The sequence below is a fragment of the Aedes aegypti genome, chromosome 3 (genome assembly GCF_002204515.2).
Source record: "Aedes aegypti strain LVP_AGWG chromosome 3, AaegL5.0 Primary Assembly, whole genome shotgun sequence".
Taxonomy (NCBI): domain Eukaryota; kingdom Metazoa; phylum Arthropoda; class Insecta; order Diptera; family Culicidae; genus Aedes; species Aedes aegypti.
Window position 1 is genome coordinate 340,542,265 of NC_035109.1, and position 27,383 is coordinate 340,569,647.

General features: G+C 39.7%; 1 protein-coding gene across 2 annotated transcripts in view; it reads right to left on the minus strand.

Moving 5' to 3' along the window:
- Window positions 1-27,383, minus strand: part of LOC5577758 (ras-related protein Rap-1b) — a 436,890-nt gene that overhangs the window by 169,989 nt on the left and 239,518 nt on the right. The gene's annotated exons all lie outside the window — the stretch shown is intronic.

Genomic DNA, 27,383 nt, shown 5'->3' on the forward strand with positions numbered 1-27,383 from the left:
ACTTGTCAGCTGATAATTAATTGAAGTGCTTTATCGATTGATGTTGCTGGTATTTTCGGTAGACAACAAACACATGTACCACTCAGCTACACTGGGAGGGGATTAAGCGAAAATAAACAACCGCGCGCTTCTTTGGACTGGACTTTGCAATGCTTGGTCCAAAGGTGGGTGGTTTTTAGTGAGATAAGAAAACTGTCTGCCGACCAAAGGGGAACTCATAGTGGGTTGATTTATTTGCTGCGAATCTAACGGCGACAACTTAATCGCCAATGGAAGACATCATGGTGGGAGTTTAATTTACGACCTTTTAGGATTCGGAGCGATTTAAGAACTTGTGGGGTTTTATTTCCCCGAGTTGATGATTTATAGCTCTCGGAAATGGCAACCGCCACGGGTGTTAATGGGATAATAAAATGGTATGTTGTTTTGGGGTTGAACATTGATAAGTGTTCTAGTTGAATTTGCCGAACATTTATGATTTGAAACGAACTGTTTGTTTTGGTTTGATTAAATACTAATTTATTGAACATGCTGCATAATTGTGAATTCGAATAATATTTGCTACAAAATTTAACACTAAATAGGTGTCACCTGCAACAATAACAAGAGTCATGCGTTTATACAGAACAATCAGAAATTTGAAAAAATAACATCAATCCGAATCAGATCACATCGGAATTAGAAATACCGGGTAAAATGGATATCAACTTACGAAGAGATAAGCCTATTCGCCATTTGAAAGCAAAGTTTTTGAAATTTTGTTTCATATCTACCTTTTAATTTTTTTAATGCCCGTTCATCTGTTTCTAGCACGGTAAATGGCTGGGCATGGCGTACTATTGGTATCTTGGTATCTTACCTGCAGGAATAAAATAGACCCCTTAGTGTGGTCCTTAGCCTCTTGCCCAGCAACTCATATCCCTAAATCCTCGTGCTACTGGCCGGGTACGAGTAACCTCAGGGAAGATCGGGTAACCAACCCCGGTGGGAACATTGGTCGTATGCTGACAGGAACGGGGGGAGTGTTTAGGACTGGGTTCTGGACTTCAGCCCTGGATGAACCCAAATTAGCAAAGCCAACACATCCCCCCCCCACTCCCTCATCCAACTCGATGGTATTCTCCAGGATTCAAGCTGAGAGAGGTGAGAAAGTTTTCCAACATTCATTGATTTGATATGATGAGGACTTTACCCTTCAGTATTCCCTCAGTGTAGCCTAGGTCCTCAACAGTAATCGTCGGGTAGGCCTAATGCTCGACTTAGATTAATCTGTGTAATTATTGTAAATAGTTATGTGTAATAGAAGGTGTTTTAATGTGGTTTGGCGTTTCTAAGTAATATGTGTTAAGCTTTATTATAACACTTGGAAAATTGGTAAACCGGATTCCTCATCGAACAAGGGCTTCGAGATGGCATCCAAAATGGATCAATCACCCATCTGCAATCAGGTTGAGATCAACGTCCTTTCACTGGCCTAATTTCCCTACTGTGTTGGAGGTCGGTGGACTAAACCCCAACAGGGTGTTTGCTTTAGCTTTTGCTTCTGCGAACCTGAAGCGTCTGTAATCCATGTTAGAAACGGCTCACAACAGCGTCTGTTCCCCATGTCAGGGGCGGCTGATCATCGTCCGAGTGCAAAAGAAGGACTCTAAGCTAAACTGCGCCCTATTGTTCTCCAAACATTTATGGGGTTGGTGTGATTAGCTTCAAGCAGGTATAGTGCCGACCCTGAGAAGGCTGACTCTGAGCTAGCCACTTGTCGCAAGCTGAAACGTGCCGGGATTAGGATGGGAGCATCTTGACGGACGGACGCGAGATGATTGAAAGGTGGAAGCAGCACTACGATGAACACCTGAATGGCGCAGAGAACACAGCCTCAGAACGTCAAGACAGCGAAGTCGATGGCCACGTCAGCACAGCTGACAGTGGAAACCAACCAGCTCCTACGATGGGGGAAGTTAAGAATGCCATTCAACAGTTCAAAAACAGCAAGGCCGCTGACAAGGATTGTATCGGAGCCGAACTTATCAAGATGGGCCCGGACAGGTAGAGTTGTCCCGTTTGTTTCCATCGGCTGATAGTCAGAATCTGGGTAACTGAACAGCTACCAGGGGAGTGGAAGCAAAGCGTTATATGCCCTATCTACAAGAAGGGCAACAAACTGGATTGTGAAAATTATCGTGCAATCATTATCCTAAATGCCGCCTATCAAGCGCAATCCCAGATTCTCTTCCGTTGTCTATCACCTATCAAACGATATCGTGGGAAATTATCAAGCAGATTTGATCGACGCCGCTCGACAACGGACGGCTAATCCTCCAAATCCTCCAAAGGTCCCTACGCACCATCTGTTCATCAATTTCAAGGCGGCATACGACAGTATTGACCGTGTAGAGCTTTGGAAGATCATGGACGAGAACAGCTTTCCAGGGCCTATTTGTGCAGTGCGCATCGTACCTTCGTGCTGTGCGTACACGAATTCTCTCTGCTCTTGGAAGTTTTCTTAAAAACTACCTAAAGCAATAAATCAGTACTTTTCAGTGCTACATAACCAGTACTTTTCAGTGCTAAAATTAAAAACGGTACTTTTCAGTGCTACTAAAACAGTACTTTTCAGTACTACTTTTTCTACTATTTATCCCTTTACGATCCTTGTTTGGACCCGTGCCTTCGATTTTTCGTTGGACCCGTTGGCGAAAGCTAGCGGTGGTAATCCTTCTTGGACACCGTCTTGGGAAAAAACCTTTCGAAGGTCACGTCTTCTTTCGTTTATTAACTAAACATGGTATCAACAACAAACAAAAGGAAGGGTGAATCTCTGAATTCACTACTTCCTTCCAAAAAAGTGGGTTTTAAAACTGTCACTACACGTGGCAAGAATGGAAGAAAGGAAGCTTCCCCGGAATGCGAACTTTCTTCCAAGGGTGAAATGAATAATTGTATCGAAATGAGCAATCAGTTCGATGCTCTAGACAAATTTTCCGAACACCAAATCGAAGCAGCCTCTAGCCCAGGCTCTTTGATTCAAGTGAGGAAGCAAAGAGTGCCGCCAATCGTGGTCAGTTGTTCCGAATTTGCGGGATTTAGGCAGGAGATCTTGAACTCCATTAGGGGAATCAAGGTTTCCTTCCAAATCGCAAAGAAAGGAGACTGTCGCGTTTTTTCGGAAACTCTTAAAGATCGTGAACTTCTTCTCAGATATCTTGAAGAGAAGAAGCACAATTTTTTTACTTATGACGACAAAACTGAACGTTTGTTCAAAGTTGTCTTGAAAGGTCTCTCAAGTGACTATAAGTCACCTGAAGAGATCAAAAATGGAATAAATGATTTACTTGGATTTTCCCCAGTCCAAGTAATCATTATGAAAAAGAGAACCCAATCTGGCATTGTTCGGAAAGGGCTTTCTCAAGAATTTTATTTAGTTCACTTTAACAAAAAAGAACTAAATAATTTTAAAGCTTTAGAAAAAGCAAAACTTATGTTCGATGTCCGTGTGACATGGGAACATTTCCAGAAACCTGGAGGAAATTACCAGAACCCCACTGAGTGCCGTCGGTGCCAAAAGTGGGGTCATGGTACAAAAAATTGTCGCATGGATGCTAAATGCATGATTTGCGGAGGTTCTTCTCACGCCAAAGACGTCTGTCCAGTGAAGGAAGATACCACCAAATTCATATGCTGTAATTGCGGGGCTAACCATAAGTCCAATTTTTAGAATTGTCCTTCACGCAAAAGGGTCATTGAGGCTCGTGCCAGGCAGATGAAAGATAATATCAGTAACGATAACGGTCGTTTCCGGAATTTTCCTGGTAGAGTATCGAACAATGCTCATTTTTCAGTTAACGATCGCTTGATCATGAATCATACCCATCAGGAAGATCATAATCATGCTCATTCACAAACTAATTTTAATCCGTCGGGTAGCCGTTCGAATCTTTCAATTTCGAATTTATCTACCCACGGTAAATCCTTTGCCGATATCGTAGCAGGAAATTTGAACTCCGCCCCTGTTCGATCCATGGGTACTCATTCTACTTGTTTCAAATCAAATGGAAAAAACCCTACCGCCACAGGTAATTCCGCTTCTTCGTCTACCGGAAATTCCAATGGGAAATCACATGACATGTCTGCCTCTGATTTTAATTTTCTAACTGAACAATTGAATCTAATGATTGATGCAATGTTCAAAGCCACCACTATGACTGAAGCAGTCCAAGTAGGTGTAAAATTTACAAATCAAATTGTTATTGGATTACGTTTTTCTAATGGATCCAAATAATAATTTAAATATTTTAAATTGGAATGCTCGTTCTCTGAATGGTAAAGAGGATGAGCTGTTTAATTTTCTTACGGTTAATAACGTGCATATAGCAGTTATAACCGAAACGTATTTAAAACCTGGATCTAAACTCAAAAGAGATCCTAACTTTTTTGTTTATCGTAATGATCGACTTGATGGGGCATGTGGGGGAGTTGCAATCATCATTCATAGGCGTATAAAACATCAACTGTTTTCATCATTTGAAACTAAAGTTTTTGAAACTTTAGGTGTTTCTGTTGAAACACAGTTTGGTAAATATACTTTCATAGCTGCCTATTTGCCTTTTCAATGCTCTGGGCAGCAAGTTAATTTGCTCCAAACTGACTTGCGAAAATTGACTCGCAATAAGTCAAAAATTTTTGTCATTGGTGACTTTAATGCCAAACATCGGTCATGGAATAATTCTCAAAGTAATTCCAACGGCAGAATTTTATTTGATGAGTGCTCTTCAGGATATTTCTCAATTCAATACCCTGATAGCCCCACATGTTTTTCCTCTTCTAGAAATCCATCTACGATTGACTTGGTCTTAACCGACTCTAGTCATCTTTGTAGCCAATTAGTTACTCATGCTGATTTTGATTCTGATCATGTCCCTGTTACATTTCAAATATCCCAAGAAGCGATTCTAAATCCTATCAGCTCCACTTTCAATTATTTACGAGCCGACTGGAATATATATAAAACGTATGTTGACTCTAATCTTGATGTTAACATTTCTTTAGAAACTAAACTTGATATTGACAATGCTCTTGAAACTTTAACAAATTCCATTGTTGAAGCCCAGAGCATTGCAATTCCAAAATGTGAAGTAAAATTTGAATCCGTGATTATAGACGATGATCTTAAACTCTTGATCCGTCTTAAAAACGTGAGGAGAAGGCAATTTCAACGTACTCGCGATCCTGCTATGAAAATTATATGGCAGGATTTGCAGAAAGAAATCAAAAAGCGTTTTGCTCAATTAAGAAACAAAAATTTTGAAAATAAAATTTCTCAATTGGACCCTGGCTCTAAGCCCTTTTGGAAATTATCTAAAATCTTGAAAAAACCTCAGAAGCCAATACCGGCATTGAAAGAGGAAAACAAATTATTACTAACTAATTGCGAAAAAGCTCAAAAACTTGCTATGCAGTTTGAAAGTGCGCACAATTTTAATTTAGGACTTACTAGTCCAATTGAAAATCAAGTTACTCAGGAGTTCGAAAATATTCTCAATCAAGAGAACGTTTTCGAAAATGCCTGGGAGACTGATTTGGAAGAAGTGAGAGCTATTATTAAAAAATTCAAAAATATGAAAGCTCCTGGCGATGATGGAATTTTCTACATCCTCATCAAGAAACTTCCAGATAGTAGCTTATCATTTCTAGTTGATATATTTAACAAATGTTTTCAATTAGCATATTTTTTCTGACAAATGGAAAAATGCTAAGGTTGTTCCAATTTTAAAACCAGACAAAAATCCTGCAGAAGCTTCTAGCTATCGTCCAATCAGTTTGCTTTCCTCCATCAGTAAACTTTTTGAAAATGTCATTTTGAACAGAATGATGGCCCACATCAACGAAAATTCAATTTTTGCCAATGAACAGTTCGGATTCCGCCATGGACATTCGACCACTCATCAACTTTTACGTGTAACAAATTTGATCCGTTCCAACAAATCTGAAGGCTACTCTACTGGTCTTGCTCTTCTAGACATAGAAAAAGCATTCGACAGTGTTTGGCATGAAGGTTTGATCGTAAAATTAAAAAACTTTAATTTTCCAACATACATTGTTAGAATAATTCAAAGTTATCTGTCAAATCGAACACTTCAGGTTAATTATCAGAACTCCAGATCTGAAAGACTTCCTGTAAGAGTTGGTGTTCCTCAAGGCAGCATTTTGGAACCAATATTATACAATATTTTCACATCTGATTTACCTGAGCTACCTCAGGGATGTCAAAAATCTTTGTTTGCGGATGACACAGGCCTCTCCGCCAAAGGTCGAAGCCTGCGTGTCATCTGTAGTCGATTGCAAAAAAGTTTGGATATTTTTTCTTCATACTTGCAAAAATGGAAGATTTCTCCTAATGCTTCCAAAACTCAACTAATAATATTCCCACATAAACCAAAAGCTCTTTATTTGAAACCTTCAAGTAGACATGTTGTCACGATGAGAGGGGTTCCAATAAATTGGTCAGATGAAGTTAAGTATCTAGGGCTCATGCTAGATAAGAATTTAACTTTCAAAAATCACATTGAGGGCATTCAAGCCAAATGTAATAAATATGTAAAATGTCTCTATCCCCTTATTAATAGAAAATCAAAACTTTGTCTTAAGAACAAGCTTTTGATATTCAAACAAATTTTCAGGCCAGCCATGTTGTATGCTGTACCAATATGGACTAGCTGTTGTAATACCAGGAAGAAAGCTCTGCAGAGAATTCAAAATAAAATTTTGAAAATGATTCTGAGGCTTCCTCCCTGGTATAGTACCAATGAGTTACATAGAATATCCAATGTTGAAACATTGGAACAAATTTCAAATACAATCATTAATAATTTCAGGCAAACATCGTTGCAATCTTCTATTGCCACGATTAATGAGTTATAGGTTAAGTTAGGTTAAGTATATTTAAAGCGTTTTTTTTTTTCTCTTATAAGCAGGTGAAATCAACTCACCTGTAAAAAATCTGAACTGCTACGGCAAATGAAATGTTATATGTTGTTAAATGTTAATAAAATCTTAAATTTGTTTTACCAAATTAGGATGATAGTGTTATCTTATAACACAGAACACCTAGATATAAGAAATGAATGTAATGTTTGGAATGATACTAATAAAAAAAAAAAAAAAAAAAAGGGCCTATTTGTGGTTAGCGTCGTCAGGCAGTTAAACGCACCGTGTCATGAGGTGTGGGTTCGATTCCCGCTTCAGCCGTTGAAACTTTTCGTCAGGAATATTTCTCGGCTGTGCCATTTGAGCATGCTCGTCCGTTGTCTAATGTTAATAAGTTACAGTCTGTGCAGCTAAATGGCTGAAGACGGTGTCCGTGTCTTTTTTAAATTCAAATAAATTCGCCACAAAATACAGCTGATTTGAAACTGCCGAAAAGTTTTGCCTGCAGTTCTTATGGGAAAGCTGCCGAAGAAAACGAGGCTGCCGACAATAGTTTCACTGAAAAGATATGTTTGAAGCGTTGTTAACGTTCAACGCTCCGTCATCGTAATCATCGTCATCATCGAAACTACAAAAACAGTTTTTCTTTTCAAATCTTAAAATTATTCGGTGAAAATTTGTTCACTGTGTTTCGGTTGAAGAATAGAATACAGTGAACAAATTTTCCTGTAAATTTTCTTGGTTTTGAACGAAAAAACTGCTTTTGAAAATTCCGAAATCGATCACGGATCCTGCCCCCTTAAAACGTTTCCAAAGAGCTTTTAGTAATTCCATCGATAGAGGATTGAGTAGCGCATAAATGTAAACAGACAACCGTGTAATTTCTATACTGATGTGCGAGAAAATCACAAAAGAAGCGTGGCATCAGCTTAGACTGTCGATAATACGTAAATTCCCCTAAATAAAATTTCCATATATTTTTGATGACATAATGATAACTATCATGAGAAAATAAACATCGTTCACAACACGAGAGTAAAACTAAAAATTTTGAAAGTTTTCATTGCATTTGTGAAAATAGATCTATGAATGATCGAAACCCATTCAAAAATGGTTCTAAAAGTATCGTCTGATTTGACATCATATCATTGCAATATTCACCACATTGAAAGCCCTCGAGACCTCTGAGCTCAAAATTGCTTTTGCTTATCAATTGACACGAATATTCTAATGTAAGCTTTCTAGATCGTCTGTCGTTTTTATCCGTAATAAGCACGATGTTCATTTCCACCTCTTCCCTTATGGTGCGTATTTAAACTGAGTTCTTATGAACTTTTGATAATATAATCAAAATGTATTTAAGATAATCTAATATTCTACTGGTGTAAAAATTAAAATTATACCTTGAATGTGACTTTTATTCAGCAATATTTTACCTGCAACGAAACGAATAAAAATATGTGTGGGTTAGTTGTCTCTCGTTGTTTTGAATTTGTGTTATTATTATCATTTTTAGCTCTCGGAAACGGGATATCTTCAAGGATATTTACTAGTTTATTACAACCGATTTGCAAATAAAGAAAAGCATGGTGGTCTTTAATTGACTAGAAACTGTTCTTCCATTAGTTACGCACAAAATCGAAATTTTAAATGCTCAAAATTGAACTTGAATTTGAGGGGTATTGAGCTTATAACAAATATCAATGAAATATACGCAAAATGGCTATCGCGCACGGATAAACTCCACCATACTGCATCAACAATCATCCATGTTCCGATAATAATGTCATCAATTAATGCACAATTACGCCCAGCCGCATTTGGTGCCCGAACGGGGAAAATCATATAGGTTGATATTTATGAATCGGGTCAACACGTTCCTCAGTAAATATTTTCCCAACACTAGCGCCCCTTTTCGGTCGGACATAAATTACCCACAAAAGGCTATTAATTGAAAATCGAAATCATTTATCCAACCAAGCACGAATAGAGATCGAGAGATGTTACTCATTTTAGCATACGAGCAAAGATACACAGCTTTTGGTGTTGTTTGGCAGTGCTCAAAATGCTCCAGGCTCGGAATGCACATTGTTGGATCGTGTACTGCACAAATGTGCCCATTGATAGAGTAAATAAACGCGTTTCCGTGTGTCATACTGAATGAAACATGGTACCGTGAACCAGGGTCAAATTGGCCATTGTTTTACAGGTTTTTGTTCTTTATCCTAGGGTTATAAACTATTTACAAAATAATTTCGACAACATCATTGATTTCATTGATCTAAATGGTTAAAATAAGCTTTGAAAACCAGCATAATACACCGAAATGTATGCGATTTTGCTTTAAATAAGCTCGTTTCTAAGCTGAAATATCTTGGAATCCAAAGATGGCCGACTTGTGTCCCTACTCACGATTTCAAAGAAACTAAACTGTAAAAATAGTGCACACACGGAAGCGATCTTCTTATTTTAAGCTTTCTTATAATGCACAAAGCCAAAATAAAAATTTTACAGTTGTGTAATGCTTGTTTCGTCAGATTCATGCCTTTGAAATTTTAGTAGTTGGACTCTGAGTTGTTTCACCCTAAGAATAAATGGTTTTATGAGCGAAAAGCGAAGCCTAAAATGCAGTACGAATTCGAAAATAAGTTATAGGCTTGAGCACCAGCGGATTGTTCAGTACTGGATTTTTGCAAGAGCATTACTTACGCCCTCAAAGACTGCGAATATGTATATGCAAAATTGCAAAATTGCAGCTATTCAGCAAGACCAAGCTGAGAGTCGTGGGTTCGAACCTCACCGGTCGAGGATCTTTTCGGGTTGGAAATGTTTCTCGACTTCCCAGGGCATAGATTATCTTCGTACCTGCCGCACGATATACACATGAAGGGCTCGTGGGCGAAGGTGGATTTTAGTCGGTATAAAAGAGTCCGACACTCTGGCGCACGAGGAACGAATTCGATATGACTAGCCTCCATATCGAACGTGAAACGTAATGTAAATGTAATTTACCACCTTCTAAAAAAAAAAAAAAAAAAACACGATAATGGCATAAAGCTCTCAGTTAATAACTGTGGAAGTGCTCATTAGAACTAAGCTGAGAAGCAGGCTCTGTCCCAGTGGGGGCGTAACAACAGAAAGAAGAAGATGATCTAATAAAAATAATATATTTAAAAACCATCATTAGACATCTCCAAACAAGAAAACATGGCATATCTGCTATGCTAACGAAATTCACCCCATTGATCAATTTGACCCGGATCACGGTACCACACTTCCATTCGCAATATATTTGAGGGGACACTTGAGCGGATCAGTTCCAATTGCTGTAGGTACTCTGTTTGCGAAACCAACGAATCGACAATGCCGATACACATTTGGCATTGGATCAATAAAATATAACGCATACGCGTCACTGGAATGCGTTCGTGCCAAAATGGACTGCTGGTGGATTGTATCTTTCGTTGGTTTGGTACCTAAGTTCAACCTGGGACCGTCCCGAATATATGTATGTTTTAAAGGATTTAGATTCCATTTCAATGAATATCGCTGTAGAACATTGTTACTAGGGGCTTTCCAAACCTTGTGATACCGCAACGAAAATTATGTTATAAAAATGGTGGATTGGAAAAGGTGAAACGGAAATTATGGAATAGAAATGGTGACATGTAAAATGTGAAATGGAAATAGTGAAATGGACATGGTGGAATGGCAATGGCGGAATGGAAATGGCATAATTGAAATAGTGAATGGCAATATGGTGGAATGAAAATGGTGCAATAAAAATGATGAAACGGAAAAGATGGTATCAAAATGATAGAATGGAAATGATACAAGATAAATGGTGGAATAAAAATGGAGGCATAAAAATGATGGAATGGAAATGGTAGAATAGAAAAGATGAAATGGAAATGGTGGAATAAAAACGAAGGAATGATTTTTTTTTTTGTTGGGAAGGTTAAGTCACTGCGTCCATTGGATTGAACTTGGTGGAGTTGAAATGGAAGAAAGAAAATGGAGAAATGGAAATGATGGTATGATAATAGTGGAATAGAAGTTATTAAATGTAAATTATGAAATGTAAATGATGAAATGTAAAGGATGGAATCGAAATGATAGACAGCAAATGATGCAATATAAATGGTGGAATGCTATTAAAAGGAGACACAGAAATGGTAGAATAGATATGGTAAAATGAAAATTGTGGAATGGAAATAATGGAATACAAATGGTGGAATGGGAATGATGGAATATGGATCATAAATGGAATGGACATTAAATTCGTGAGTCTTTCCAGTTTTGATTTCTAGCAAAAATTAAATAAGTTTGAATGCATATATAGGTGTCATTGAATTATCGTTGAATTATTGAATTATTGTTATATTATTGAATTAGTGTTATTATTGTGGAACTAGTAAAATGACTTTGACTTTTATTGCTCTCTGCTCCGCACTTCCTACATTTGTATTAAATATGAGATTACAAGCAACACAGAATGGTTATTAGACCTGATCACTTTTTGGAAAAATTTCTCCGATTCTCCGTGCCACATCAAATTCTGAACTTATTTATCAAAACAAGTTATCTGTCCAAAAATGAGCCAATTCAATAAAGTTTTAGAAGTGTATCAAACCGATGTTGTGGTTTTTTGGACCGTTCTACCGGAATGCCACCATGAAACCCCAAAATCACTTTGAAAATGATTCGAAAATACCACTAGCCTTTCGCTAACACAGTGGCCTATCACTTTGCCGAAGACACTAGGGTGTTTCGAGCGCTTCTTCATTATGCTTTTAACGTAATTTGTCCAAAAATCTCGAAAAGAGCAATATGTTTTTCCAGTTTGCCATATAAATTTCGAAAAAATCTTATTATATTAAGTATCAATTTTAACTATCTATTTCATCTCAACATTACGAACATATTGTTCGTACATTATTGGTTATTGTTATGGTTATCATTAGTTCATTACTAAATCGAACAAATTACTAATACCAATTCACACATCCTTGCCGCTTCGCTCTTCAATTATCATTTATACCACCCACAATACAAGAAATACCAGCGTTCCGAGGTTCATTCACTAACTGGGAAAGCTGATGCAGCAAGTTTCCACCCAAAGTCTGCCATTGCCCGCAGAAGCATCAATCATTTTCTCTTTACCAACACCGGAATGATCGACCGGTGGCTAGTACTAGCCGGTAGCTACCGGCGCGGTGGTCACTGGACTGATAAACGATAAACTTGTGAACCACTTTCTGCAACCTACACCCGAAGGTACGTTTGTACACCATTATTAATGCATTATTCAGCTGCATCAGCTGTGGCACTGAGTGGTCCAAAGTTGGGATGTTTACACCCTCATATTCTTGCAGTGCTCAAGACTGGTTTCCAACAGAGTGTAGGATGCAGTGCCTAATGGACGTTCATCTACTGGTAACACGGTACGTTTCAAAATGCATAAATTTCTCCTTTCGTGACTCAACGGTTCTCGGTAGCGATAAAACGAAATTATTGCTCATAATATAAACCTGAAAAGTACGACGACTCTGGTGGGCGTTTTATGGAATTTAGGAACCGTAATGATTTGTTCAGAAGCTCTATGGAACTCAATCCTCCGCAATCATCATAACACAATTAAATGTAATTTATTATCACTCAATGATGAATGAAGGCGTTTCAACCGCACTGGATGGTAGTAGTTACTAGTGTTATTCTCATGGAACCATCAACGTCACTCAGTCCGACAGTTTCATCATCTGGCGAGTGCAGACTTCTACTATTTACTTCAGCAGCCGACGATCCCGAACAGAAAGCGGCATCCTGTGCTGTAACTCAGTTGTAGAGAAAATCTTCGCCGTGTTCTGTTCATCTTTCCAATGCAAACGTCTGGTTTTTACCCGAATGGAAAATGTTCGTCAGTCAGAACCTGATGGGCGTTAGGGTACCGACCTGTAGTTTCGACACTCAGCACTTAACCACCTCGTTTACCGACTTATGCTGATTTCAGTATTGAGATCGCAGATTTATCCCAAATCAAAATATTTAGGTAATCCTCTCCCAGTGTTAGAGGCCCATGTTGGCAATTGGCACTCTACTGAAACAGAATAAGCTCATTACAAACCGCAGCCCGGTTCCAAACATTGCTCACCTCAAACAACCCTCCTCCGTGCCTTGTGGACTGTGACTTGGAAACAAGTCTGCTGTTATCGTTTGCATCCATTTCTTTTATTGGATTAAGCTAGAAAAATTGAATTTTCTACATTCATTGGCTTCTACATCAGGCACCAGTTAATAATTTTTCAAATGTTTAACGCTGGATTGCTGTTAGGATTTTATTTTTCGGCTTGAATAATAAATCAAAATTTATATCAATTAACTCATAGCAGTTGCACAAGGAAATAAATCAAAAAGTAAGTTACACTTCTCAACTCTGTTCATTTGGACCCTTAGGAGCTAATGTAAAAATTTGAGCGGAATTCGTCAACTATAAGGGGGTGCAAAACCATTATGAAGTTTCTTCTTCTTATTCCTCATGGCTTTACGTCCTCACTGGGACAGAGTCTGCTTCACAGCTTAGTGTTCAATGAGCACTTCCACAGTTATGAACTGTGAGCTTTCTTTGTCAAAGTTACCATTTCCGCATTCGTATATCGTGTGGCAGGTACGAGGATACTCTATGTCCAGGGAAGTCAAGGAAATTTCTATAACGAAAAGATTCTGGACCGACCGGGAATCGAACGCAGACACCTTCAACATGGCTTTGCTTTGTTGCCGTGGACTTTGACCACACGGTTAAGGAAGGCCCCAAGCTTGAAGTTTGTATGGAGAAAATCGATCAAATATATGGGTGTCGTGGTTGGTAGGGTAATGGCTATCGCTTCTGCTTAACAAGCAGACGGTCATGGATTCCATCCCAGGCTCTTACCTTGTAATTGTATCTTTCACTTGCTTCTATCTTCCAGTCTTTACTGGATGGATACGGGATCCAGCAAATAGTAAAAAGTTCAAATTGCTGCCATTTTGAGAATTCTGGACGAATTGTCTTTGTTTTAGTTTGAATGGAATTTTCTGGATGTCTAGTTTTTTGAGAAGCATTGAAATTTTTCGAAATTTCCACCGGTTCGAAGTTATTACGGTAGGTCACTGGGTCAAGTCGACTAACAATAATCTAAACTTCCTTGTCAATTAACTTTTACCCCTCTTATGAGTATGAATCTGCCTCCAACTAAACTTGTTTTTATAGTTTCGACTACCGACGTAATGTGAGAAATAAAACTAGAAAATACGATTAGCCTTGACTTAGGTATGTTTTAAGTTATTTCCGAATTTCGGGTGTAAAACTTCATCATTTTCAGAAGCTAACTCAGATACTGTCGTAGGGAATCATTTGAAGAATATTGACCACCAAGATGCCAGGTCTAGTAACTTAGTTGTGAACCAGGTTTTGGTACAAGACTACTTTTATGTGATCAATACCTGTAAAATGATCTTGTTCGATCTGGTTTGAGCTACTTTTTCAAAATGATAATGTTTATTACCCAAGTTTGTCAGTTTAGTAGAAAAATAAAATTAACCTATTTAGAGCCGGTTTTACGAACGGTCCAAAATGAACCGAAAAAATACCCAAAGCCAAAGCTTGTTCGACGTCCGTAATCGAATGATTCAGATTTATACCAATTAGTTAGATAGAGTTTGAATTAAAAGGAAGCTGGGGTCATTATTCACCTAACTTGACTCAGTAATCCACTGTAATAACTCCGAACTAGGGAACATATACAAACGATTTCATTCGAAGGCAATCCGTCAAGAAATGCCAAAATGGCAGCAATTTGGAAACTTTTACATTTGCTGGATGTATACGGGTGAATCTATCAGTTTTAATCTACTCGTTCAAACCAATCGCTAGAATCAGTGGAGCACAAGAAACGTTTCCCTAAACTTCCATTCTTCCATTATTATAGCACTCCTTTCCTCACGCCTGATACATAAGCAGTCTGCTCACCAATATGAAGCCTCTCTGCCATAAAATTGTCTTATCCTCCATACCCCTGCACTCCCGCATGAACAGGTGTAGATGCAGTCGGACTCCAAGGTCTACAGTGGGCCAGTTTTAAATGCAACATGAATTCCTCCCCCTTCCCTTCATCGATCAGCAAACTGACCGTGGTAGTCGCAATTGTTCCCTATGAATAGAAGCTCATCAGCACTTATACACTGAATATTAGACCTGTTCATATTTGAAAAAATGTCTAGAAATCTATCGGTCAAGCAGTATTCGGAATTCTCATGCCAAGAACAATGTCTGGTCAAATTTTCAGCTCATTTTAGAAAGATTTCAATATGCTTCAAGTTGAAAATGTGTTTTTGGGCTTATTTCAAGGTTTGAAAAATCATAACTAGCATGTGGAAAATCAAAACCACTTGTTATTACCACTATTTGAAAGCTAATTCTATTCTGTTAAAGTTTGCCGAACACGCTAATGAGATTAAATTCAGTTTTAACATTGTTTGATTCCAATTTGTTCTCCACAGTACTCAGTATTCAGTATTCAGTGAATATGTCTGTTCGTCCCCAAGCAATCATCTGGTTGGTTCGTTAACAATTCTGGAGAGGACCCATGAACGCAGTAGTTGAATTCGATTTCGACTCAAATCACGTGATCCTTTTTCGCCTAGCGCGCTTCTTTCGTTTAGTTAATTGGGAGATGTGAGTTCATTTCTCAACGAGAGGACGTGTTTTCTTTACAGTTTGTCCATTCAAACAATTGAATCAATTGGATTCTTTGGAAAATTTATGTAGAAATCTCTTGAGGATTTTTTAAAGTTATTCTTGAATAGGTAATAGAAAGAATTCCTGAGAAATTAATTATCTCTATTTTAAAAAGAAGAAATTCTCATTTCAGTCTGTATAGGATTATTCGTGATCTGGAAAATAAAAATTTGGTGTAGTTGTTGGTGTTAAGTTAGAAGAATCCTAAAAGGTAAGCAGTGAATAATTTCTGTAGGATATACTAGCATGATATTTGGCATTTCATTAGAAATTACTGCGAAAGAACTTTGATAAATTCCCTAAATGAATTTTCTTAAGAATCTCCAGAGATAATCCTCAGCAAATAGATCAATGGAAGAATTTTAGATAAAATACATGGAAAATTTAAGGATGAATCCAAGACAACCTACCAGAAATAATGTCCAAAGAAATATTTTGAGGAAAACTCAATCGGAATCTATTTTAGGAGCTCTTAGATGAACTGTATGAAATCTATATCCCGTTTCAAAAATTGCATAGGATGCCAGTAAATGTGACCTTTACCAATCGAATCTCCAGACGCTTTCCAATCCTAAATTTTATAAGGTATTAATGGACCCGTTACCCAGCCAATAAATTTAAGGTGAAACACCTCTAAATCCAAAGTCGGCCGTCACAACGGCCGACGTGTGACCCTACTCACGTTTTCAAAGGCACTAATTTGGAAAAAAGTAAGAGGTTGTTTCTAAGATACGACCGCCAAGTTGACGTTGGATAACGTTAGCCTCTTCTATTTCCTGGCTTGGGACCGTCACGAACTTATGAAAGATTTCTACTGCTAAAAATCCAATTAATTTTCACACTATTTGTTGCATGTCGATTCTGATTTATTATAGACATTTGTGTTATTATTTTGTGTTTATACAAAATAATCACTTTCAGAAGCTTAGTCCGTTATATTGAAGAATTGATTTTTAAGTGTATACTTAATCATTGTTAATTTGGAGCAATTAATTCAAAATATTTGAATCATTCCTTAACAATAGAAAATATACTGCATTCCGACAGCACTGCAGCAGCGTCTTCGGAAACATTCTCAAATTGTCGTTTTGTCAATTATTCATAACTAATTAGAGATGAATTATAGCAAGAATGTGGTAAACACATTAGCAAATATAACACAAACAACTCTTTAGTACACATTTGTTAGCCCTGAAAAGGGCCGATTGAACTGTGAGAATCGAGTAACTATTATTTAGTTCACCGACAGTTCTGTTGCTGTGAGAATTGCCAATACTGTTGCGCTTCATGGTAGAAATATTTTCAAAACTCTTTCAAAATTGAATTATCGTCCTGAAAAGGACGGTTGGGTTTGGATATCGTCGATCGCCATTCCATGCACAGGTTTGATGGATTCAGTGCTAGTTTTGAATTCTGGTCTCGGTGATGGTGGTGATTTAACCTCAAAATCTGTACAGCGTATGGCCCTGCCACTTCAGAGCGTAGCCGACAGAATTCTGGATGACTTCAGCACACCGCGGGTTTTCTCGTAGATGAGACCGAAGGTACGCTTGACGTCACCACGGCGAGCCAGACGGCGGTGGTTTGGTGATGATGCAATTGATGTTGTCACGCAAAACCTTGCGATGACGCTTGGCGCTTCCTTTTCCGAGTCCGGTTTATCTTCGGCAACGATTGTAACAAAACTGATGCTTGGCCGCCGGCTCAGCTCCTTTTATGCGGTACGCAATGGATGAATTCTTCTTGCTCGCCCGCTGTTCACTGTTCGTCTCGCTCGCTCGCAAGAGAAGATCATAAAAGGGACCGGCAGCCGCGCACATTCAATCATTCATTTGTTTCAATCCGTCCAGAGAACACTACGACGATGGCTCTACCAAGCCGACTGCCCGTAAATCCACTGGTGGAAGCGGCCCCACGAAAGTCTCTCGCTAGAGCGCCTCAGCCACCGGAGGAGTCAAGAAGCCGTATCGCTATCAGCCAGGAACGGTCTCTCTGCGTGAGATCCGTCGCTACCAGAATTCGACGGAGCTGCTGATCCACAAATTGTTTTTCCAGCGCCTGGTCCGTGAAATCGCTCAGGACTTCAAGACCGATCTGCGATTACAGCGCTTGGCCGTCATGGCCCTGCAGGAAGCGAGCTAGGCCTATCTTTGAGGCTACCAACATGTGCGCGATCCACGCCAAGCGTGTGACCATCATGCCGAAAGCCTTCTAGCTGGTTCGTCGTATCCGTGACGAACGAGTTTAAATTTAAATTGAATGACACAAGCAAAACGGCCCTTTTCAGAGCCACAACAATGCATTCCACGTAAAAGAGTTACGGCTAGAGATATTTCACATATTATTATTAATTTATTTATTTAATTGCCAATTGAAATTTCGGATGATTAGTTTTACAACGGAGTGAAATGGCAAACAAAGTTTTACATAGGTTCCCGTCGGGCGGCGGTAGCATTTTTGCAGTCTACTCTGTGCGATTATTTGGTTTCGACCGACAATTTCTTACCAAATCAAATCATCAACGAAGCTGTTGCTGATAAGTTTTAGCTTTCAAATCGACAAGTTTATACTGATCGTTTTGTCATGCATGTGGTTAGCGACGACGACGACAACGGCATTATCCAATCATCGCATAATGCGAGGCAAACCGGGATCCTCATTCTAGTGCCGTCCCCAATTTATCTCTCATGCACACAATGTCGAAGATTGCCCTGCAAGAGTGCGATGGGAAATTGATTTCTTGGCCCTGTGATTCTCGTAAAGCACTAATGTTGACGCTTATGAAAGATTGCATGCAAATGACTGACCGAAATATGAATCCATCACATCCATTCACCAGTAATGTCGCTCTTCACGGTGTAAAATTCTCATAAATCTCTTTCAAAATGAAATTGTCGTCCTGAAAAGGACGGTTGAGGGTAGTCACAATCGATCGAACTGGGTTTTCATTCCATTCTTAGACAGAAACACACCAAAAGATTACCGAAGACGATTTAATTAAAATGCGGTCGTGCGCGTGCGCGTGAAGTGGAATTTGATTGGCTTCGACTGAACACGAGATAATGGAGAGAAGTAAGAAGAAGACCGAAAGGGGCGTTTCCCTTTGAATGACGAAAGTGGCTAAGATATCGCGCAATGATGTCTGTGTCAGGAATACACAAGAAAAATGTGCTTTTCTATGAAAAATAAGACATGCTTCGATATTTCTCAATTTTTCAATAGTTTAGTCATGAGAATCAATAGTTTTCATTGTTGGAGTAGATTCGTAGAAAGATTTCCAATCGATTGGTGAAAGAATCTTGAAAATCTATCCGGGCATTAGAAAGTTATTAACAGTCAAAATCTAACCACTTCTCGTGACGCGAGCGATTTTTCGTTTTTCGAAATTGTACCCCAGTATGTTGCCGTAAGACGTTATCCAACGTCAAAAAGAAGATAACTTTTGCGTCTGCTAAGAAGAAATTGCATCTGGCGGTACTGAGGAAAATTTTATCTTGGCTTTGGCAATGACGGCGCATCACAACGGAGATTGGAAAACATGCGAACGCAGTGACGACATCAGGCCTTATCGTTCAAATATATCGTTCCGTCACAGGGGGAGGGAGAGGGTCTTCCATAGTGTTACAGCCCTTATACACAATTTAAATCTTCCATACAAAAGTTGTTACGTGGGGAAGGAGGGGGTCTAGAACTGGCACATTTTGGGTTATGTAATATTTGAATCATTCCTTAACAATAGAAAATATATTTATTGCATTCCGACAGCACGACTCGGAAACATTCTCGATTTGTCGTTTTGTCAATTATTCATAACTAATCAGATATTGTATGATGCTACGAGATGAATAAATGTAAGAATATGGTAAACACATTAGCAAATATTACACAAATAACTCTTTAGGACACATTTGTTGGCACTGAAAAGGGCCGATTGAACTGTGAGAATCGAGTAACGCGGACACATTTTGCCAGCGAACAGGTTGAAATCCTCCTCGCCCGATAAGATTTGCGGTGGCGATGATGATGGGCGCTTGAACAAGCGGCTTGAGCTGATTTTCTTCAGCCATCTCGTAGCCAGCGATTTCACAAACCGGACACTGGATTTGCAGCAGCTTAAGGTGAAGATGAATCGAAGCCAAACCTCAAATTTTCAAGAGCACGGATCTGGAGAACCAAACATACGTTTAAGCTGAAAACTTTTTCGATTGGTCACTCGCTGGTGGTGACCAATCGATTAAGTTTTCAGCTCAAACGGGTTTTCGGTTCTCCAGATCCGAGCTCTTGAAAATTTGAGGTTTGGCTTCGATTCTTCTTCACCTTAATGATTGTTAATTATTGATGCTGGTTTTCTTGTCCACACACTAAGGGTGAGTTACGAATTTTGATAATAACTCAGCAGCGGAACATTCGGTAAACAAAATTTGTAGATATTGTTGGAATTTTACTGATTTTGGTAAAATGTTACCGCAAATCACTAAAAATTTCACCAAAACTATTATTTTTGATTCACCGACAGTTCTGTTGCTGTGACTATTGCCAATAATGTTGCGTGAAATATTTTCGAAACTCTTTCAAAATTAAATTGTCGTCCTGAAAAGGACGGTTGGGTGAGGATATCGTCGATCGCCATTTCATGCTCAGGTTTTGTGAATTCAGTGGTAGTTTTGCTGTCGGTGATGGGGACGATTTAGCTTCCAAATCTGTACAGCGTATGGCCCTGCCACTTCAGAGCGTAGCCGACAGAATTCTGGATGACTTCAGCACACCGCGGGTTTCCTCGTAGATGAGACCGGAGGTACGATTGACGTCGCCACGGCGAGCCAGACGGCGGATGGCGGGCTTGGTGATGATGCAATGAATGTTGTCACGCTTGGCGCTTCCTTTTCCGAGGCCGGTCTAATTTCGGCAACGATTGTAACAAAACTGATGCTCGGCCGCCGGCTCGGCTGGTTTTATGCGGTACGCGATGGATGAATTCTTCTTGCTCGCTCGCTGTTCACTGTTCGTCTCGCTCGCTCGCAAGAGAAGGTCATAAAAGGGACCGGCAGCCGCGCAAATTCAATCATTCGTTTGTTTCAATCCGTCCAGAGAACACTACTACGACGATGGCTGGAGAGCAGCCCCTCGCAAGCAGCCGGTCACGAAACTCGCAAGAGCGCCCCAGCCACCGGAGGAGTCAAGAAGCCGTATCGCTATCGGCCAGGAACGGTCGCTCTGCGTGAGATCCGTCGCTACCAGAATTCTACGGAGCTGCTGATCGACAAGTTGTATTTCCAGCGCCTGGTCCGTGAAATCGCTCAGGACTTCAAGACCGATTTGCGATTACACAGCTTGGCGTCATGGCCCAGCAGGAAGCGAGCGAGGCCTATCTTTGAGGGTACTAACATGTGCGCGATCCACGCCAAGCGTGTCACCATCATGCCGAAGGCCTTCTAGCTGGCTCGTCGTATCCGTGGCGAACGAGTTTAAATTGAATTAGGACGCAATTTCAAGCAAAACGGCCCTTTTCAGAGCCACAAAAATGTATTCCACGTAAAAGAGTTACGGCTTAAGATATATCACCTATTATTAATTAATTAATTTATTTAATTGCCAATTTAAATTTCGGATGATTAGTTTTTCAACGGCAAACAAAGTTTTAGCTAGGTTCCCGTCGGGCGGCGGTAGCATTTTTGCAGTTTTCTCTATGCGCTTATTTGGTTTCGATCGACAATTTCTTACCAAATCAAATCATCAACAAAGCTGTTGCTGATAAGTTTTAGCTTTCAATTCGACAAGTTTATACTGATCGCTTTGGCATGCATGTGGCAAATGACTGACCGAAATATGAATCCATCACATCCATTCACCAGTAATGTCGCTCTCCACGGTGCAAAATTCTCATAACTCTCTTTCAAAATTAAATTGTCGTCCTGATAAGGACGGTTGGTGGTAGTCACAATCCATCGAACTGGGTTTTCATTCCATTCTTAGACAGAAACACACCAAAAGATTACCGAAGACGATTGAATTAAAATGCGGTCGTGCGCGTGCGCGTGAAGTGGAATTTGATTGGCTTTGACTGAACACGAGATAATAAAGAGAAGTAAGAAGAAGACCGAAAGGGGCGTTTCCCTTCGAATGACGAAAGTGGCTAAGATATCTCTCAATGATGTCTGTGTCAGGAATACACAGGAAAAATGTGCTTTTCTTCGAAAAATAAGACATGCCTCGATATTTCTCAATTTTTCAATAGTTTAGCCATGAGAATCAATAGTTTTCATTGTTGGAGTAGATTCGTAGAAAGATTTCCAATCGATTGGTGCAAGAATCTAGAAAATCTATCCGGGCATTAGTAAGTTATTAACAGTCAAAATCTAACCACTTTTCGTGACGCGAGCGATTTTTCGTTTTTCGAAATTGTACCCCAGTATGTTGCCGTAAGACGTTATCCAACGTCAAAATAGTTGACATACGTTCCTGATCTTCTTATTTTAAGCTTTCTGTTAGTGCACAAAATCATAATAAAAACTATTTTAACTATAAAAACTGTTTTTGGATGATCCCTTCGTGAGATTAGTGCCTTTGAAGTTTTAGTGCAATCTTAGAAGTTAGATTCTAAACTGTTCGACACATTTCAGACTTCACATTACTTTGCTGACTGTGATAGGAAATTTCATGGATGACCATCAGAAGAAATTACGCTGGTGAGCGGTGCTTCCGGTAATACACCGGATCAACATCAAACCCAATAAGGAATTCGTCAGCGGAAGGAGAAGTGCCTGTCAATCTACGCCCCTAACAAGAACCTGGCGTTGCTGAGACCTTTCACCTAAAACAAGACCAAATGCAAAAATTGTATATTATTTTGTACAGATAACGTAAGACTTCAATACAAATACTGTATTAGAACCTTGCAATTGCAGTATTTGCAACGATGTTATACAATATTTGTAAGGTTTGGGCACAGACAAACAGTCGTATGTAACACTTAGAACGATTTTCTTCGAAATCCATTGCCCACTTTACATCATCATCACTTGGTGGCGATATATCACGAAACACGATTATGTTCAAGAAGACCTGTAGGATGCGGTTTGGGTGTTATTATTCGAGCACAACTACCTCGCTACGTGCACATTCCGGTTAAGCACTGGTGAAGTCAAGTTGATTTTCGACTCCAACTCGCGACTATCGAGCTTTGGAGTACCTGATGTAATAATAATGGGTTGAGAACTACACCCACGACGACCCGGCAGCAAGGACATTGAAAGTGTCCCAGACAACCAGAATGTACGCACAGTCAACTCACTCTTACTCGATATTCTGTATCTCGATATTCCCCGTAACTCGATGGAATACGCGGTCCCTTCAATTTAGCATACGATACCTCTCTAATTCGATGTGATCTGTTTGAGTTTCCCATGCAAGTTTACCTCTCTAACTCGATACTAAATGTTAATAAATTCCATAAACTTGAATGTTATGACTTTACTTATAGTAAAATTAACTTGTTTCAGGATGATAAAACTTTAAATTTTTATTGACTGTAAATCTGTGAAGCAGATAATTGTTTCAAAATTATACTATTCTTTACGTCGATATAACTATTTTGAATGTAATATGTAAAATTCACGAAAATTTCAAAACTTGGAAAATATGTGTTCTGTATCTCGATGTTCCCTTCAATATCGAGTAAGCGAGGGTTGACAGTATATGCAAAGTTTCCGTAGAAGATGCCGTCAAAAGACTTTAAACGTACAAAAAGGGAAGCGACGTATGTGCATATTTTATATGATATAAGATGCAATGCGAATACCGTAATCCGGGGTAACATTGATCAGTTTTTAGGATATTTCTTAAATATTTTATCCAAAAATGTGAATGTTGTAAGTTTTATATTTTTAAAACAAGTACTGCCACCCATGGCTCGTGACTATATACTGTATTTTGTTTTTTGAAAGTTTTAAGCATGTTTACAAAAATGTTTTATGTGATTTTTTCATTTAGCTGATATGGGGTAACATTGATCATCCATGTAAACAACGATCGGTAATATTGAAAATGTCGTTACTTACATAAATCATGGCCCCTGAAGCCGAATATGGTGTCCAAACGCTTACATCTCATTTACTTTTTGAATTATATTAAAATTAAAAACACCTCGAACAGCGGAATACGCCTAAAGGTAGGCAATTTCCTAAGGGAATTCTACATTCTTAACAGTAATTCATTAATGTTGCCTAATTGAACATACTTATAAAAGTTTTGACAGCGGAATCGTTTTTGGCGATGCCATTCTAAGTGAGAACCACATTTTCCTTGCTCGTATCACTTGCAGAACTTATGTGAGACATGAATCTTCGGTAGTGTCATCATAAACCATTGAAATCATTGTTTCGCAAACTTGACAAATTTACGCATAAAGTTAACGCAATTTTTACAAGAATCAAAATTTTTAATAGCTCATTAATATAAGAAAGAGAAGCAACATTCATGCTTTGGAAATGTTTCATCAATAAATGATGATACCAACCTATTACGAGATGAGTCATTCCGATCAATGTTACCCCGCTGATCAATGATACCCCGAATTACGGTATATAGATTTTACAGTGAACTCTTCCGTAATCTTTTGTGTTTTATTTTATGATGACAATGTCGATTTGACAACTGCTGTGGAATGATTCGACTTACTTTGTACGTATATACAGAACGAATCAGAATACACTGATGAACTCAGAAAATAGCGTTTTACGCAAAGAAACTCGTCACCTAAACGATGTCAGTCACTGTTTTGTGCGGGTGTAATGTGATTTGTACGAATAAACGTGTTTTTACGTTAGCTCTCATGTGACTTCTGGTTGTATGGGGTTGGTCCATGAAACAGGAACTGGAAGAAAACGGACTCGACCACAAAATCACTCGGCGTGACACGACGAGAGAATATCGAGATCTGCCATACATCATTCACCTTGCAAAAGGAACGGCTACAATAAAAGAACTCCAGAAAGTTAAGACCTATGTTACCAAAGCCATTGAAGGTGGTGCAACATGAGTTCGACTAAATGCCGGAATCGGAGCTAATGGATGAACTGGTGAGTGTTGAGTTGAAACCCACCGGTGTTTTCAAGATCGACCGAATTTCCGAATTCATCGTGATTCGAAACAGAGCCTCCACCAAGAACCAGCATAAATGGAAGACAGTGGTTTCTCGTTGCTCAATGGGAACGATGGGAACAGTTTTCCTGCTCTCGATCACCCAATTTTCCAAATTAAATTCGTATTAATTTACAATATGTTTTACAAGGAAATTGTTTTACATTTTAAGAGGTTGACCTCGAGAGGTCCTTCAGCTTTGATATATATACATTTGTTTTGTTACTTAGTTTTTGGTTCGGTTTTACCCTGGTAATTAATTTGGCCTTATAGGCTCTGGTAGTTTTAAAAGAAAAATTTTATAACCTAACTACTATTTACAAGACTACACAAAAAAAAATTGATAACCTAAAGTGTGGGAAACAGGTCCCTAATGACCTGCTGCTCAGATGACTGGCAACGTGCCCTATACCTCTCTTTGAACTCACTAAAGCGATCTTCAAGTGTTTTCATGTCGGCCAGACGATGGACCTCAGTGGTGCGCATTCGCGGGGGAGTGTTCAGGATCATCCTGAGAAATTTGTTCTGAACTCGTTGGAGCTTCAGATGGTGTTTTCTGGCGCAACACTCCCAGACTGGCATGCCGTATTCAATGACAGGAAGGACAATTTGATGTAGACAGCAAGCTTGTTCTTCAGAGACAGGGTCGACTTTCGGTTGATCAAAGGATAAAGCGATTTTAGCAGGATGTTGCACTTGGTGACCGTCTTGTCGACCTGTGCTCTGAAGTTCGTTTTGCTGTCTAGGGTCAAGCCAAGATAATCAGCAGTGTCAGACCACTTCACCGCTGTACCGGCCATGATGATTTTACAATCCTCAGGCGGAACAAGTCTCGGGGATTGGGAATGGGCGAAGAGGATGACCTGGGTCTTCGCCGCGTTGATACAAATTTTCCAGCTGTGAAGGTACTCTGCTAGGACGTCTAGGCTTTTCTGCAGTTTGGAGGCGAGCGCACGTATGACCCTACCTTTATGGACGACTGCGGTATCATCGGCGAACAACGACAGAGTTCCGTTATCAGGGAGCGGGGGCATGTCCGAGGTGAAGATGTTAAACAGAAGTGGACCTAATATACTTCCCTGGGGGACGCCAGCGGAGATCCTTTGCGTCTCAAGCCGTACCGCACCGTTCAGATACACGTTAAACGCCCGTGACGAGAGATAATCTCTGATGATCTTCACGAGGTAGCTGGGAAAATTAAATCGGTGTAGCTTGTACACCAGGCCATCGTGCCAGACATTGTCAAAGGCTTTTTCAATGTCTAGCAGTGCCATGGCGGATGTTTTGGAGACAGACTTGTTCCACTTGAGGATGTTGGTAACTCGAGTCAGTTGGTTCACGGTGGACCGACCGCGTCGGAATCCAAACTGCTCCTCGAGCAAGATGTTGTTTTGGTCGGTAAAAGATAGGAGTCGACTGTGGATCGTTTTCTCAAACAACTTTGATAACGCTGAGAGAAGGCTGATGGGACGATAGCTTTTGGGGGTGGAAGGATCCTTCCCAGGCTTCTGAATTGGGATGACTTTGGCTGACGTCCAGGCGGAGGGGAAGTAGCTAAGTCGGAGACATTGATTGAAGATGACCGCGAGATGCTCAAAGAACTCGCGGCTCAGGTGTTTAAGCTCAAATTAAGGATTTTGTCAAAGCCTGGGGCCTTCATGTTTTTAAAGGACCTAATATAGGTCGACAATTCGTCAGCGGTGACCTCCAACTCCTCCGAAAAGTCATTGGGGGTCAGATGCAGATTGGCAGCATGCTCGTTGACAGCAGCTTCGTGGGGACTAATGACGTTTTGTCCCAGATTGTGTGAGCTGACGAAGTGTCGACCTAACTCTTCAGCCTTCTCATCAGGAGTTATCAAACGATCCATAGAGCCATTGTTGTCTGATGGAATCAGCGGTGGAATGGGTCTGGGTTTGGTTTTCAAAATTTTCGTCATCTTCCAGAACGGCCGTGCACAGTCTGGAAGAGCGCGGATTTTATTAGCAAAATCATTGTTTCTGAGGTCCACCATTCTGGCCTTGATGATTTTCGACATTCGGTTGAAGTCGGTGAACCCTATGTCGCCAAGTAGTGTCCAAGAGAGTTGTTTGGAAAACGCTTCTTCTGGATTACAAGGCAGAGCACCAAAAATCGTGTCCGCACAGCTCCGATATCGAAGCAAGAATGCTCTCGATCACCCCATCGCCATGGAATACCGGTTCTTCAGCGATTGACAGCTGTCGTTACCACACCACCAGCTCCCTCAACGAACACGTGGGCTCCACCTCCCGGATTTTTATGGGACCAAAATAGCTCCTTGAGTAGCGTCACATCTCGTACTATGGATCAGAACACTATAACAGCAATTCATTAGCGTGAGAAACGAATGGTGTGGTAATGAAGGTATACATTTAAGCGTTTCTTCAAGAATCGTCTTTGTCTTTGAATAACTATGTAGGCATGATTTTTGATGCTCCACAGTTATGGATCAACGCTTCTAAGAATATTCTTGTCATTGTATTCCATACGAAAATGAAAAATACGTTTAAACATATTATATGGTGCA